Source organism: Octopus sinensis, linkage group LG8 (assembly GCF_006345805.1).
Source record: "Octopus sinensis linkage group LG8, ASM634580v1, whole genome shotgun sequence".
Classification (NCBI taxonomy): Eukaryota; Metazoa; Mollusca; class Cephalopoda; order Octopoda; family Octopodidae; genus Octopus; species Octopus sinensis.
This window is the reverse complement of record NC_043004.1, coordinates 76,646,866-76,660,286: the sequence shown is the minus strand read 5'-3', so window position 1 is coordinate 76,660,286 and position 13,421 is coordinate 76,646,866. Positions and strand designations below refer to the sequence as shown.

The following is a 13,421-nucleotide window of genomic DNA, read 5'->3' as shown; positions in this document are numbered from 1 at the left end:
ATGATGAATTGACAGATAAATTAAGGAAATTACAAAGTATTAAAGAAAAATACAAACCGATCAGTTATTCCAGAGCAAACTCTAAAAGGAATTATTCTAGCTTTCAATGTGTTGGGAATGGGAGTTTAATCCTAATTCATTGATGGGATTATAAAAGATTTTACTTAAATAATAGATCTGAGCTTGTACAATTCCTTTAATGTTGGTGTTCAGCATGCTATAAACTATATTATGAATTCACTGTATCCTAATTGTCTTAGATTGCCTTTGCAAATATTATTTAAAACAAAGTTCTATATCCAATATTTTCAACAACAGTAAACAGTTGAAAAAAATCAATATCTTAAAAGAACCATATTCATTTCCTTGTCTTCTCATGTATACATATATGTGTGTGTGGAGGTGCAATGGCCCAGTGGTTAGGGCAGCGGACTCGCGGTTGTAGGATCACGGTTTCGATTCCCAGACTGGGTGTTGTGAGTGTTTATTGAGTGAAAACACCTAAAGCTTCTCAAGGCTCTGGCTGGGTGGGTGGTGGCAAAGCCTGCTGTACTCTTTCACCACAACTTTCTCTTACTCTTTCTTCCTGTTTCTGTTGTACCTGTATTTCACGAGCAGGCTGTTCCGTTGATTGGATCAACTGGAACCCTCATTGTCATAACCAACGGAGAACCACTATGTATGTATGTATGTATGTATGTATGTATGTATGTATGTATGTATGTATGTATGTATGTATGTATGTATGTATGTATGTATGTATGTATGTATGTATGTATGTATGTATGTATGTATGTATGCATGCATGCATGCATGCATGCATGCATGCATGCATGTATATATGTATGCCTGCCTGCATATATGCATGAATGAATGCATGTATGTATGTGTGTATGTATATAACTATATATGTATGTATGTTTTTGTGTATCTATGTATGTTTGAATGAATGTATGTTTTAGGCCTGTCACATGAAAGTTCCATCTTTTCCCTTACCAACCTTGACTTTTTATACTACCAAATAATCAAACTCTATTTCTATAAATAATCAAGCTCGCTTTCTCTAAATGCATAAATTCTCTGTTTTTACATTATCATTATTTGTCAATACTTCAGCAGTAACTGCTGTGACTGCCCCAAGAATGGACTGTTTTGTTCCTATGTACACTCTACCATTCCAACCATGTCCCTTATTTTGACATCAAATATAAAGAATTCTGCTGATGCTAACTAAATTTACTATCATCAGATTCTTTGAAATCATCTTCATTTTTTGTTTGTCTATAAATACTCCTGATCATATCTAACTTTCATGTCATGCGTTAAGGACAAAAGCAAATGGTTTTTATTCTTTCAATATTTATGTGAAGATGTCATTATCCCCTAATTCGTTTCCACATTCCCCCACTTCTCACACAGTCCTTCACCAATGCAGGATCAAAATTATTTGTTAGCTTAAAAGCCCCCATCGGGCAGCTTTTGAGCTAGCTCCTGTGGAGGGCTCTTCATTGGGCCTTGAGCCCAATTATGACACTTCATGCAATGAGTGCATATTTAATTTTATTAAACTTGACCAATATTTTTCAAGCAATGAACAATTTTCTTCAAAACCATGATATAATATATCAACTTGAAACTTACTGCAAAGTTTCATGATAAACATTTTTTGTCTTACCATTCGGGGGTGGGGTGGGTTTCAGGACAATTTTTTTTCTGTCTAACCTCTCTCTCTCTCTCTCTCTCTCTCTCTCTGTGTCTCTCTCTCTGTGTCTCTCTCTCTATTGATTATTTTCAAGCATTGCCATCACCAGTACAACCACCATCAACACCACAACTGCCATACACACACCATTCAGACTTCTGATACCACCACCATCAACACTTTTGACTTCACTGCCTTCCCTTCCACCACCATCACCACTGTCTTTCACATCCCTTACTATCACCACCACCACCACCATCATCACTGTCGCCTCTGCCTCTATCACAACTACATCTCATACTATTACTATCACCCCATTACTATCTCAACTATCAATCTACTACTGTCCTCGCTGTCTCTATGCCTACTATTACTCTCACCCCAGCAAAAGGAGTAGAAGAAGTGTCATTGAATAGTGAGAGGTGGAGTCAAAGTGTGACACACTGACACACAGAAATTCGTTTTGCCATTTATTATTATAGATTTACAATGACTTACACTACATCAACTTTTTTTCTCTTATTTGCATATATGTTAGCCTGTATGACATTCCCTACATGTGAACTATTCCTTATTTCTCAACTTGAACACTATCTTTACCTACCATCGTATGTCTCCATCATTCTTTCTATTCACAACCTTATTACCACCAACCACACCACAACTCAACAGCTCGAATGTTATAATCATTGAAAGGATGACAGTTTGTTCAGACCTTTATGTTTCATGAACAAATTGATCTTGGCAACAACCATTTGTTACACCTGAAGCTACCAAAATCATTTTTGGTATGTTCACTTCACCCCCATGTGTTCTGCATATATTAAAAACAACCAGTCATAGTTGCTTCGTTTATTAATCATTTTTGTTAGTTACTTTTGGATAATTTATATTTCATCATTAAGAGAAGGTAAGGCAGTCTGCTAACAAAATCATTAGTAGACTGTGGGAAATGCTTAGTGGCCTTTCTTCCAGTTCTTTACATTCTGAGTGCCAATTCCACTGAGGTTGACTTTGCCTTTCATTTTTTCAAGGCCAATAAAATAAAGTACCAGTTTAACAGTTATTGACTATTCTCCTTCTTCCAAAATTTGAAACAGTTATAATGAGAATTTAAAAAGAGAAGCATCTTAGTTTTAATCCACATGTGTAACTTCAAAAGATTTGCCACTGACTATTTGCTCTTTATGAAATTTAAGCTAACTTACAGTAAGATTTCTGCACCAGAATCTTCCATTTCACACTTTCTTTTCATAGTTATTTTAATCAACACCATTGTTAGTGAATACAATAGCTACTCTGTATTGAATTCTCTTTTTCATTTTATGATATTCCTTGCTCTTTTACCATTTCTACACCAATCACTTTGTAACACTCTTTTTACTACAGTATTGGTAAAATTTTAACTGTGACTCTTGACTTCATCTCTGATTATTATTTGTAAATTAGTATGAATTCAAGATCCTAAAAATATTAAGGCTTTAGACTCTTTAGTAACTCTTGCTTCATATTTTGGAAGAATTCGCATAGACATAGATTCATTATAAATGTGTTTAAGCAAAGATTCATAAAACGGTGTCTGAATGCATATGTTGTTGAACATGTCATTCTGATCCTAATTTTTTGTAATCTTTCTTTAATTTTATTCCTTATTTTATCATGGAATCTGTGTAGATAATGTGCAATATTTTGATGACACTGAGATTTCAAGTTCACATCACATAGTTTTGTTGTCTGTCTAGCAAACCTAAACAAGTACCAAATTTGGTACTATCTTCATTGAGTTAGCACTGAGGAAGTGATTGATCGTTCATTGAGCATTATGATTCAAGAGTATCAGAGGTTATAACTGAAGATTTTACCATTGTAAAGCTTCATTTATCAAACTGAAAGCATGTTCGTCATTTGACGAACCAGGTTCATTATCTAGATGTTAACCTTTCTTATTTTTCTCTGGTTAATTTTGAAAATGTTATAAACCATAATGTATTGTATTCTGATATCACAAAAGATCAGAATTTTGATAGACAGGCACTACACACAGATAAAAACTGAAATCCAAAAGGATGTATAGAAAATTGCTTATGTGTGTCCAAAGCAAATGAAAGATCCATCAGCCGCACTGTTTCAAGTCAGCCTCTGACCTGTCGTCTGTCACCTGTCAAATATATTGAACCTTCAAATGCTTGACTGCATCTGTTCTCCATTTTCATTGATAATCTTCTCAGAATTGTAAAAATGAGTTGTATCAGTATCCTAATAGCTGATGCTATTTGCACTAATAAAATCAACCAGTGAAAAGGACCCTACAGCAGCCATTATAGAGAACTTGTTAGAATGAAAGTCTGAGTGGATGACTGAAAGATATTTGGATAGCAAAGTGCAAATAATGATTTATGAAAAAACAAATTCTAAGTGTTACCATAGACAGCAATCTTACCCTACCCCATCTCCACCTTATGTAACAGAGCTTACACAGAGGCTTTGGGTAACAACACAAAATTGCAAACAAGCTGGACTTGAAGGAAGCGTCATTGACTATAGACTGCAGACCTGGTGCGTCATAGGTGAATGGGTGAATATGTTACCATATATTCAGCCATCAATCCAAAAGAAAACTGCTGATGAAAATCTTTCCATTAACAGCTTAAAACATGGGAAACAAATAGTGGCTGCAATAGTATCCATCAAAATGCCTATAACTTACAAGCCATTCAAATCAGAGCTATGCTGCTATCACTGTTTGGCAGAAGGACTGGCATTCCTTTGATACCTAGTTCTTCTCTCATTTCATTTATACTCTGCTATTCATGCACACTACCATTACATATCTGGCAGAGCACACTTGCTGCATTTCTTTCCAGCCTTGCCATGTTCTCTGCATAAATTTGTCATCTTAATTTTGCCAATATTCCAATTACTAGAAAAATTAATTAATTAATTAAGAAAATAATATCAAAAGTACTTTATATTGGTTGAACTCCTTGATTTCTGCTCTCATGTCACCAAAAAAAAAAAACAAGTCATTTAATGTATAAACTATACAAATATTTTGGTGTCTAAGCTAATCTTTCTTCTGGACAGCATTTGCATAATTCATTGTCTTAGATTTTCATAAATATCAATTGTTATAAATCATTATTAATTAATTAATTAATTAATTAAATTATATTAAAACTAATATCTTAGCTGAACTTGGTTTTTATCCACATGTTGTTGAAAAACAAATAATTCATATGAATACACATATGTATGTGTGTGTGTGTGTGTGAATATGTGTTTATGTGTGCATGTGTGTGTGTGTGTGTATAATAATAATAATAGAAAATAAAAAGGCATTTATATTAATTAATATAATTCTTATTTGTGCCTAATATTTCTGTGAATTTACTTGTGTGCATGTATGTATGTGTGTGTGTGTGTGTATACGTATGTGTGTGTATATGTCAATGTATTCATACACACATAGATATGCTTATATCCACACATGCATATTATATGAATGTATGTTGGAAGATTTTGACCTGTCTCTATACATTTACATATGCTGGTTCTGTCTACACTATCTTTTGGTGCTTCTGTTTTAATCTAACAAGCTTCTGCTTTAAAGATGGTTCCAAGGCTTCATCTACCTCTTCTCATAGTTTTACTGAGATGTTCACAACATTGAATATTCAAATAAACATGAAAAGATATTTTCAATTATTTTTAATCAGCTTTTGTATTTTATTTCTGGTGCAGCTTTTTCTAACCTCTATGGGTGTGGGCATATGTATATATATATATATATATACATCTAATATAGGATAAAATTTTTCGAAAAACATTCCATCAATGGCCAGCATATTAAAATATACCTTTAATGGTTAAATTTATAAACAACTTATAAACAAGGGCAAAAGAAAAAATTCTAATGCCAAATACACCAAAAATAGACAAATTATAGTGATAAATTATATGGTTATTGACGATTTGTCTATTTTCAGCATATTTGGCATTAGAATTTTTTCTTTTGCCCTTGTTTATAAGTTGTATATATATATATAATATATATATATATATATATATATATATATGTACTAGGAGTTACTTTTTTTTTAGTCTTTCATTATTGCATAAAAGATGCATCTTTCTTCCACTTGCATTTCTTCACCAATAGAATTACAATTCAATATGAAGATTGTCGTTTTAGTGAACTTAATTGATAATTTGGTTCTGTTCTTTCATGCCTTTAGCTTACAACATTACTGAGCACTAAACACATTAAGGGTTGTTTTCACATTTATTTTGTAATCATTACAAGTTTCTTCATTGAAATAATCTTCCCTTCTTTGTCAAATACTGGCATTAAAACAACTTTTCATGGTCTGATGCATTATACTTATTTGTTTTATATTTTATTGAATATTGACATCAATTTGCTATAAAACTGGTGTAGTATATTGTATTCTTTGTGTCAATGTTGGATTAAATTCAAATGCAACTTAAAAGAGCTCTGTCCAGATTCAAAATTTCCTTTTCGTTTTTTTAAACTTGTATTACTTTCCCCTGTTTTTGAAGTATTCCTTTTATGATTATTTATAATAGTTACTTCCTAACTATTCACTGACTCTAAAACTGATATTTTTATAAAATCTCAAATGGTTTTATGAAAAATATTAAAAATAATTCAGAATTCATTATATTTATTTAGATCACATAGTAAAACATAACATTTATAGAGATAAAAGACAAGGGGTTTTTTTCTTTTATCTTTAGCTCATGTTCTGGGTGAATTCATTATTGAATTTCTGCTATCAAGTATTTTCATGACCTGAGAAATGATATTTATTTAACCCTTTCGTTAAATAAACACTATCAAAAAATACCCTTTGCTTGTTTCAATTAATCTGTTTGTGTATAGGCTTGGCAGTGTGGTTAAGTTGTTTGCTTCCCAGTCACATGGTTTCAGGTTCAATCTCACTGCATTGTATTAATGCAGGCATGGCTGTGTGGTTAGGAAGCTTACTTCCTAACCATGTGGTCTCTGGTTCAGTTCTAATGTGCAGTATGTTGGGCAAGTGTCTTCAACTATAACCCCAGACTGACAAAAGTCTTGTAAGTGGATTTGGGAGACGGAAGCTGAGAGCTAAACTTGTGGCTGACTTCACTTGAAATTATTTCACAGCTTTTATGCAGAAACTACACTCCATCTATTTCGAGGTGGATAGGGATATGGACTCCTCCCAAAAATGATTCAAAGCTAACTGGTAGTCTCCCTAAATAGCATGTTTCTGGTTTGACACATGGTCTGGTTCTCTGTCAGTTACAATGACAAATCTCCCTGTTGATCCGATCAATGGAAGAACCTGCTTTTACAATTAACTTGCAAGTGGCTGAGCACTCCACAGACATGCATACCCTTAATATAGATCTTAGAGAGATTCCATGTGAAGTGGTGTGTGACAAGGTTAGCTCTTTGAATTGTAGGTACAACTCATTTTTGCCTGGTGAGGGGACTGGGATAGCAAGACATAAAGTGCTCAAGGACACAATGACTGTTGGGAATTGAATCCATGGCCTTACAACAGTGAGCCAAATATTCAGGTCACTAAGACACATAACCCTAAAAAAAAGGCATACATATTTGTACTGCAAAGAGTGTTCCATTGCCATCCAAATTCCCTGAGCAATATTCTGTCATTTATGCTGTTATATTCTTTCATACCAATTTTTACATAGCTTCATTTTAATTGCTTTGTTCTCCTTGGAAAGTTTTAATGAGGATCACTATCTCCCACTTCCTTTTATGTTTGCTTCCATGGCTGTGTGGTCAAGAATTTTGCTTCCTAACCACATGGTTACAAGTTCAATTCCACTCCATGGCACTTTGAGCTGGAGTCTTCTTTCTTAGCTCTGGGATAACTAAAGCTTTGTGGCTAGATTGGTGGATGGAAACTGAAAGAACCCATCATATATGTATATCTTTGTGTGTGTGTGTGTGTGTGTGTGTGTGAATGTGTGTACATTTGTGTCTCCATGTCTTTACTTTGCATAGTTTTTGTAAATGAGTGTCACTGTCGTACAAGCAGTGTCATTCACTTGCAAGAGGCTGTGAAAACTTCTGGCCATGGGAAAATGTTACCTTACTTGAAAACAGATAAGGGTTGGTGACAGAAAGGGTATCTGGCCATTAGAAACTCTGCCCAACAAATTCCATCTGACCCATGCAAACATGGAAAAGTGGACCTTATACGATGAGGGTGATGATGATAATGATTATGATGATGAAGATGAAGATGATGATGATTAATTATATTCAAGATGTTTCAAGTCACATTTGTTTTCACAAAAGGCATTCAAAACTTTCAACTCGTTCTAAAGGAATTTTAACCTTATTTATCACACAGTTATGTAGATTAAAAGAAAATATTTCATATCAGGAACAAGTTTGAGATACAATTTGGCATTAATTCCAGTGTGTCAAGACTTCTGGCAATCTTTGATGGCAGGTAGCTTTGAATAATCATTAATAAGCTCCCATTGAATTTCTTAATGATTTCAATTGTAATTACCAAATGCAAAGATTTTGAGATTCTCATATAAGTAAATCTTATAAGCCATAGGGTCATTGAACTAAACCATTTATAAAACATTACTAATTATGCTGTTTCTAAAAAGAAAGTTTAAGGCTTAGTCTTGTGTAAAGGAAGATAAAGGTTTAATATCAGTTGTATGTTACTTGTTAATGACTTTAGCTTTTGATCTGAATGAATGTGAAACTGTTTCATATTTCTATAAAATATATGTATTTCCTTTATATTCATGATTTAAGACCAACAGTATTAAGAATTGCAATTTCTACTTAATTTGTATATAATTTTGAATTTATTTTTTGCTTTTATTTTTATGTTTTATTGTGAGGCTCTAATGTAGATTCCTTTTGTGTAGTGGTTTAACATGTCAACTCCTTTATATAGACTGAATGGTACCTTCTTTTTTAAAAATTGGTAATCATTCATATACAAATGATTCTGGGTATATTGGGAGTTGGGATATTATATTATCTAATTCATTGAATAGAGGAAATAAAATGTTAAATGATAAATGGAGTTTTAAATTCATTTGTTGAAATCTTAGCTATGTATATCAAAACAACCATCTCAAAATTTAACGTTTCTCAGCCAAAATATTTTAGCTGTTATATTACAGAAACTAGTTAATGATTTGCAAAGTTAGACAAAGATATCTAATTTGTAGAAAATGTAATTTCTAATTAGAAAACTTTCATTTATGTATTCATTTATTTCTTCATCTAATTTTACAATTCTAGGTCAGCAAATGCAAGATTTTAACTTTTAGCAACTAATGAAGTATTATCTTAATAGAATCTTTTTTTCTTTGCTCAGACTTGCAGTAATCCAAGCACAAACTAAACTAACTTTAATTATGTATCTCTCTTTGAGCATGAAATGAGAAATTACCAAAGAGTAATAGATTTCAAGTGCAGATTAGATTATGTTAGGGCAAAACTAGTCATATATTGTCATCTCTATTTAAGAAACTATTTCACTTAAAGAGAATAATAAATTAAAGAACTGCCAGTGTTTGTTCATATTTTATAAACTTTTTGATAAGGACTTTTTAATAATACAAACTTTTCAATCTCCATCTTCTTTTTTATTTTGTTTTTTTCCATTAAGTACATTCTAGCACACACACACACACACACACATACATTTCAATTTTGTTTAATTCAGTAACTATAGATTAATATTAGCTTCCCCTTTGAATTTTAATCTTGCTCAATTTACCTACATTCACTAATCCAAATGGAAAATATTATGAAGTTTTTTTTCTACACTTCATAAATTTTGAGCTTAAACAGCAAAAAAAAAAGTCATTGTTGATTTGGAAGAATAAGAGAATCAGCTGAACTAAACCAAGAGTTTGCAGAATGATAGAGTTACCATTTAGCTATGTTCTCTCTCCCGGGCTGCATCTCTACCTTTGCCACTCACTGTTTCATAATATGAAAGTTTGTTGGCAGACCACTGGTGTTCCCTGATGATGTATACTATTTTTGCAATTTTTAGGGCTCCATCATCTCATACCATTCTTATCCCTTCCACCAAGAACACTACGTACAGCACAATTTGAAACTACAGTCAACAAGAAGCATACAACTGTGGCTGCATTTTAATGTACTTCAAGATCAACATCATATATTTCTACTTCTCAACTTTAGCAGAGTATTTTTAGCATCAAAAATTTACAAGCCTGTTTTTTCAGGAATATTAAATTTATGTAAGTTCCCTTTACCAATTCGCATGGCTTTAAAATGCGTCCTGGTTTGTTAAAACTACTCCCAAATTTATATTCATCTTTAAAATTGACAAAGCATCTTTACAAAACATTTTCTAGTTTGCATTTTTGTGTCTTTGGAATAGAATTAACAGCTAATATGTAGGAACCGTGGCAATTTAAAATTACTAGCATACTAAAGTTGTAGAGTGAGTTTTTTTTTTTCAGGAATGTTTTTTTCACATAGTACATATTTTTGAATTTCAAAATGTTTTTCTTTTAAATTATTCATAATGAAAAAAGGTAGATCTTTTATGCCTGGATTTTTTTTCTTAGAAAACGCCATCTTCATTTTTAGTGTTCTTTAGGAAATTGTTTTTATGTCAAAATATTGATGTGATTAGTTTTAATCTCACCTAATCTTCAAGTAGAAGAACAGCCCAAAGCAAATGTCTTATAGTTTAAGTAGAAAAATTCTCAATGTTTTGAAATATATTTTTATATATTCTGTAAACAATTCAACAGTTAAATTTATATATATTAATGATATAATATTTATAGCTATATTTGTATTTTAGAAATCAAAATTAAGACATCAGTTGGTTTTTCTGGTTGTAGAAATAAAAGCAAACCTAATTTGGAGTATTCTGTGTGGTTTGGTAATATATTTAAAATAATAATCTTTAAAAATCACTTTTTACATTCAGAAAAAGATTTATGTTCTCTAAATAGTACACTATTACAAAGGCTTATTGGTTTGACATTTCTGAAACCTCACTTATTTTCACTGTCTTCTGTAAAAGAATAATTATTTTTTAACATATTTTCAATATTTGAATTGTGTAAAAGTTTGATTTACAAAATAGCTTAAAAACACATCTTTACTTAATGTAAAAAATACTCAAAAAAAGTATGTTTTAAAATAAAATCTTTATTAAATACATATTTTTCTTTAAAAAGTATCAAGTCCATGGAGAAAAATTTCATTGTTGGAAAGAGTGCCAATTTCAAGTTTCTAGAGTCTTTTAGCTATGTAACATCTTATTAATAAATTAAAATGTATAGGTACACCCCTAATAATCTTTGGATTGCCTCAGTCTGTACATACACACACAAAAGTGTCACTTTCCCTTAAAATTTCTAGAATACATTTAGATAGTTACCCCTTGAATTTTTGTAAAGCTCCAAGAAACTACACTTTTTATCTGTTTGTAGCTTCTTGTTTTGATGTTGGAAACAGTGTTACTATTTTCCTGGTAATTTGATGCAGGTGTTATCTTGCAAATCACTGCATTGGTTAGTATTGGAAGTATACTCTTGGGGTAGGAGGAGGGGGTAGTTGTAAATGTAAGGACGTAAGTCCTTTGTTCACTAAGCAAACAAGATGATTGCTTTGGGCACTAAAATCTGGGATCACTGCACAAATTCTGAACAATTTAAATAATATTTCTTAATCCAACTAAAAATACAAAATCTCAGTAATCAAGAGAGCTGGAAAAATAACTCCTGGAACAGAGATGCTAGGGTTGATTTGTGTGGTGTTGGGGAAGAAGGGAAGGTCATTTAGCATTATGGCCTGTTACATCATCTGGCGAGAAACGTTTAAAATGTTGCTGGTAAACAGATTTGCACAATGATGTTCATGATAATAATACAATATGTTTCTTTTGTGGAAGTTAACTCTGTTTTTCAGTATGTGTAAAGAGGGTGATGATTGGAGGAATTTGTAGAAACAATTAAGGAGGGCACAATATATGGCTAGGTGAAGAAGTAAACGCAGGGCTGGGTGCAGAGGACACAAATTGTAAGGTGGGGAGAAGAGGAAGCAAATTGTAGGAGTTGGGTAGAGAGTGCACATTGTAAGGTTAGAAGGGGTGAACACTGTAACACTGGAAAAGGGGGTGCGCATATATTGTAGGACTATGATAGGATGCTGAATATCTTGGCAACAGTTCTGATCAATGTTTGAATTTAATTGAAGAGCTGTGACTAGAAGATAGAGGCTGGAGATAAAAGTGTGCATACACCATTTACTAAAATGAGTAAAGGGACACACAGTAAGCCTATTGTCATAATCATTGCATGTATATTTTTTGTTAACAGCTCTTATTTAAGTATTTCTTCTTAATAGATTTTTGCATATATGCACTGGTGCCATGTACAATGCACTTGTGCTGGTGCCATGTCAAAAACACTTGTGTTGGAGCCACATAAAAAGCACGTGGTAAACTTTGTAAAGTGGTTAGCATTAAGGAAGGGTACCCAGCAATGGAAATCATGCTAAAACAGACAATTGAAGCCTGGTGCAGATCTCCAGCTGACCAGCTCCTGTCAAACTATCCAAGCCATGCCAACTTGGGAAATGGATTTTTGATGATGACGGTGGTGGTGGTGGTGGTGAGTGTAAAATACTCTACATAGTGGAACTGAGGCTACTTCCTGAATGTGACACAAGGAAATCTATTGTAATATTTTCTTCATTTCTTCATCAAGTATAATTACACACCTCTTCTTAACTTCTATTTCTGAAGCAATTGTGAGTCCCATAGAGTACACGTTAGCCCTCAGCAAACTGAGTACTCCTGTTTTGATTACACCTCACTTACATGGTTAATACTTTAGACAAAATCATGAGCATTATTATTTCCAATTCTTCTCAGCTAAAATTTCCGGATTCATGTCTAATAAAGCAATTATTTTAAATGTACTTCCTAGCTTTATCTTTGTTGCCTTCTGTAATAAATAAAAACAATCTTTTTTGCTTAACTATAAATTTCATTAGAATACCTTTGAAGAGAGACTCCTAGCCTTATAAAAACCTTTCAACTTTTATTCATTCATTAAATATTAAGTGCTTTGCACAAAGTGTAAGCTTTATTGATGAAATACAAAGTTGTGAGGCAAGTCATTGATACCGTATCAATTCAATTATTGTACAATCTCCTTCATCTAAAATTATAATATTTCTTTAGATCACTTGCATATTTTCCTTACTCATAAATGATTGGTTTTAAAGAAGTTATTTCCAAGTACAGCAATTCACATTGTACTTGATAAGTTTAATCAGTGCAATAATCTTTGGGTTTAATTATTTTTAATTACTTTAAGTAGTTTTAGATTATGTTAACTATATATGGTATGAATATAAATGATAGTGTGATTTACTTACCAAACAATTATCAATACTTAGATAGTTTCTGAAAAATAGTTAATTACTTAAAATTCTTTGAAATACCTTTGCCATAATATATTTTATAATATAAAATTATATAATGTATGTGTGTGTATGTATATGTATATTATATATATATATATATATATAATATATATATATATATATATATATATGTATGTATATGTATATGCATGTATGTATATATATATATGTATATGTATATACATCTATATATGTATATATTATATATATATATATATA

At 32.0% G+C, this 13,421-nt stretch overlaps 1 protein-coding gene across 4 annotated transcripts in view; it reads left to right on the top strand.

The window, feature by feature from the left end:
* LOC115215016 (mitogen-activated protein kinase kinase kinase 13) overlaps positions 1–13,421 on the top strand; it is a 183,184-nt gene that overhangs the window by 160,219 nt on the left and 9,544 nt on the right. The window lies entirely within an intron of this gene.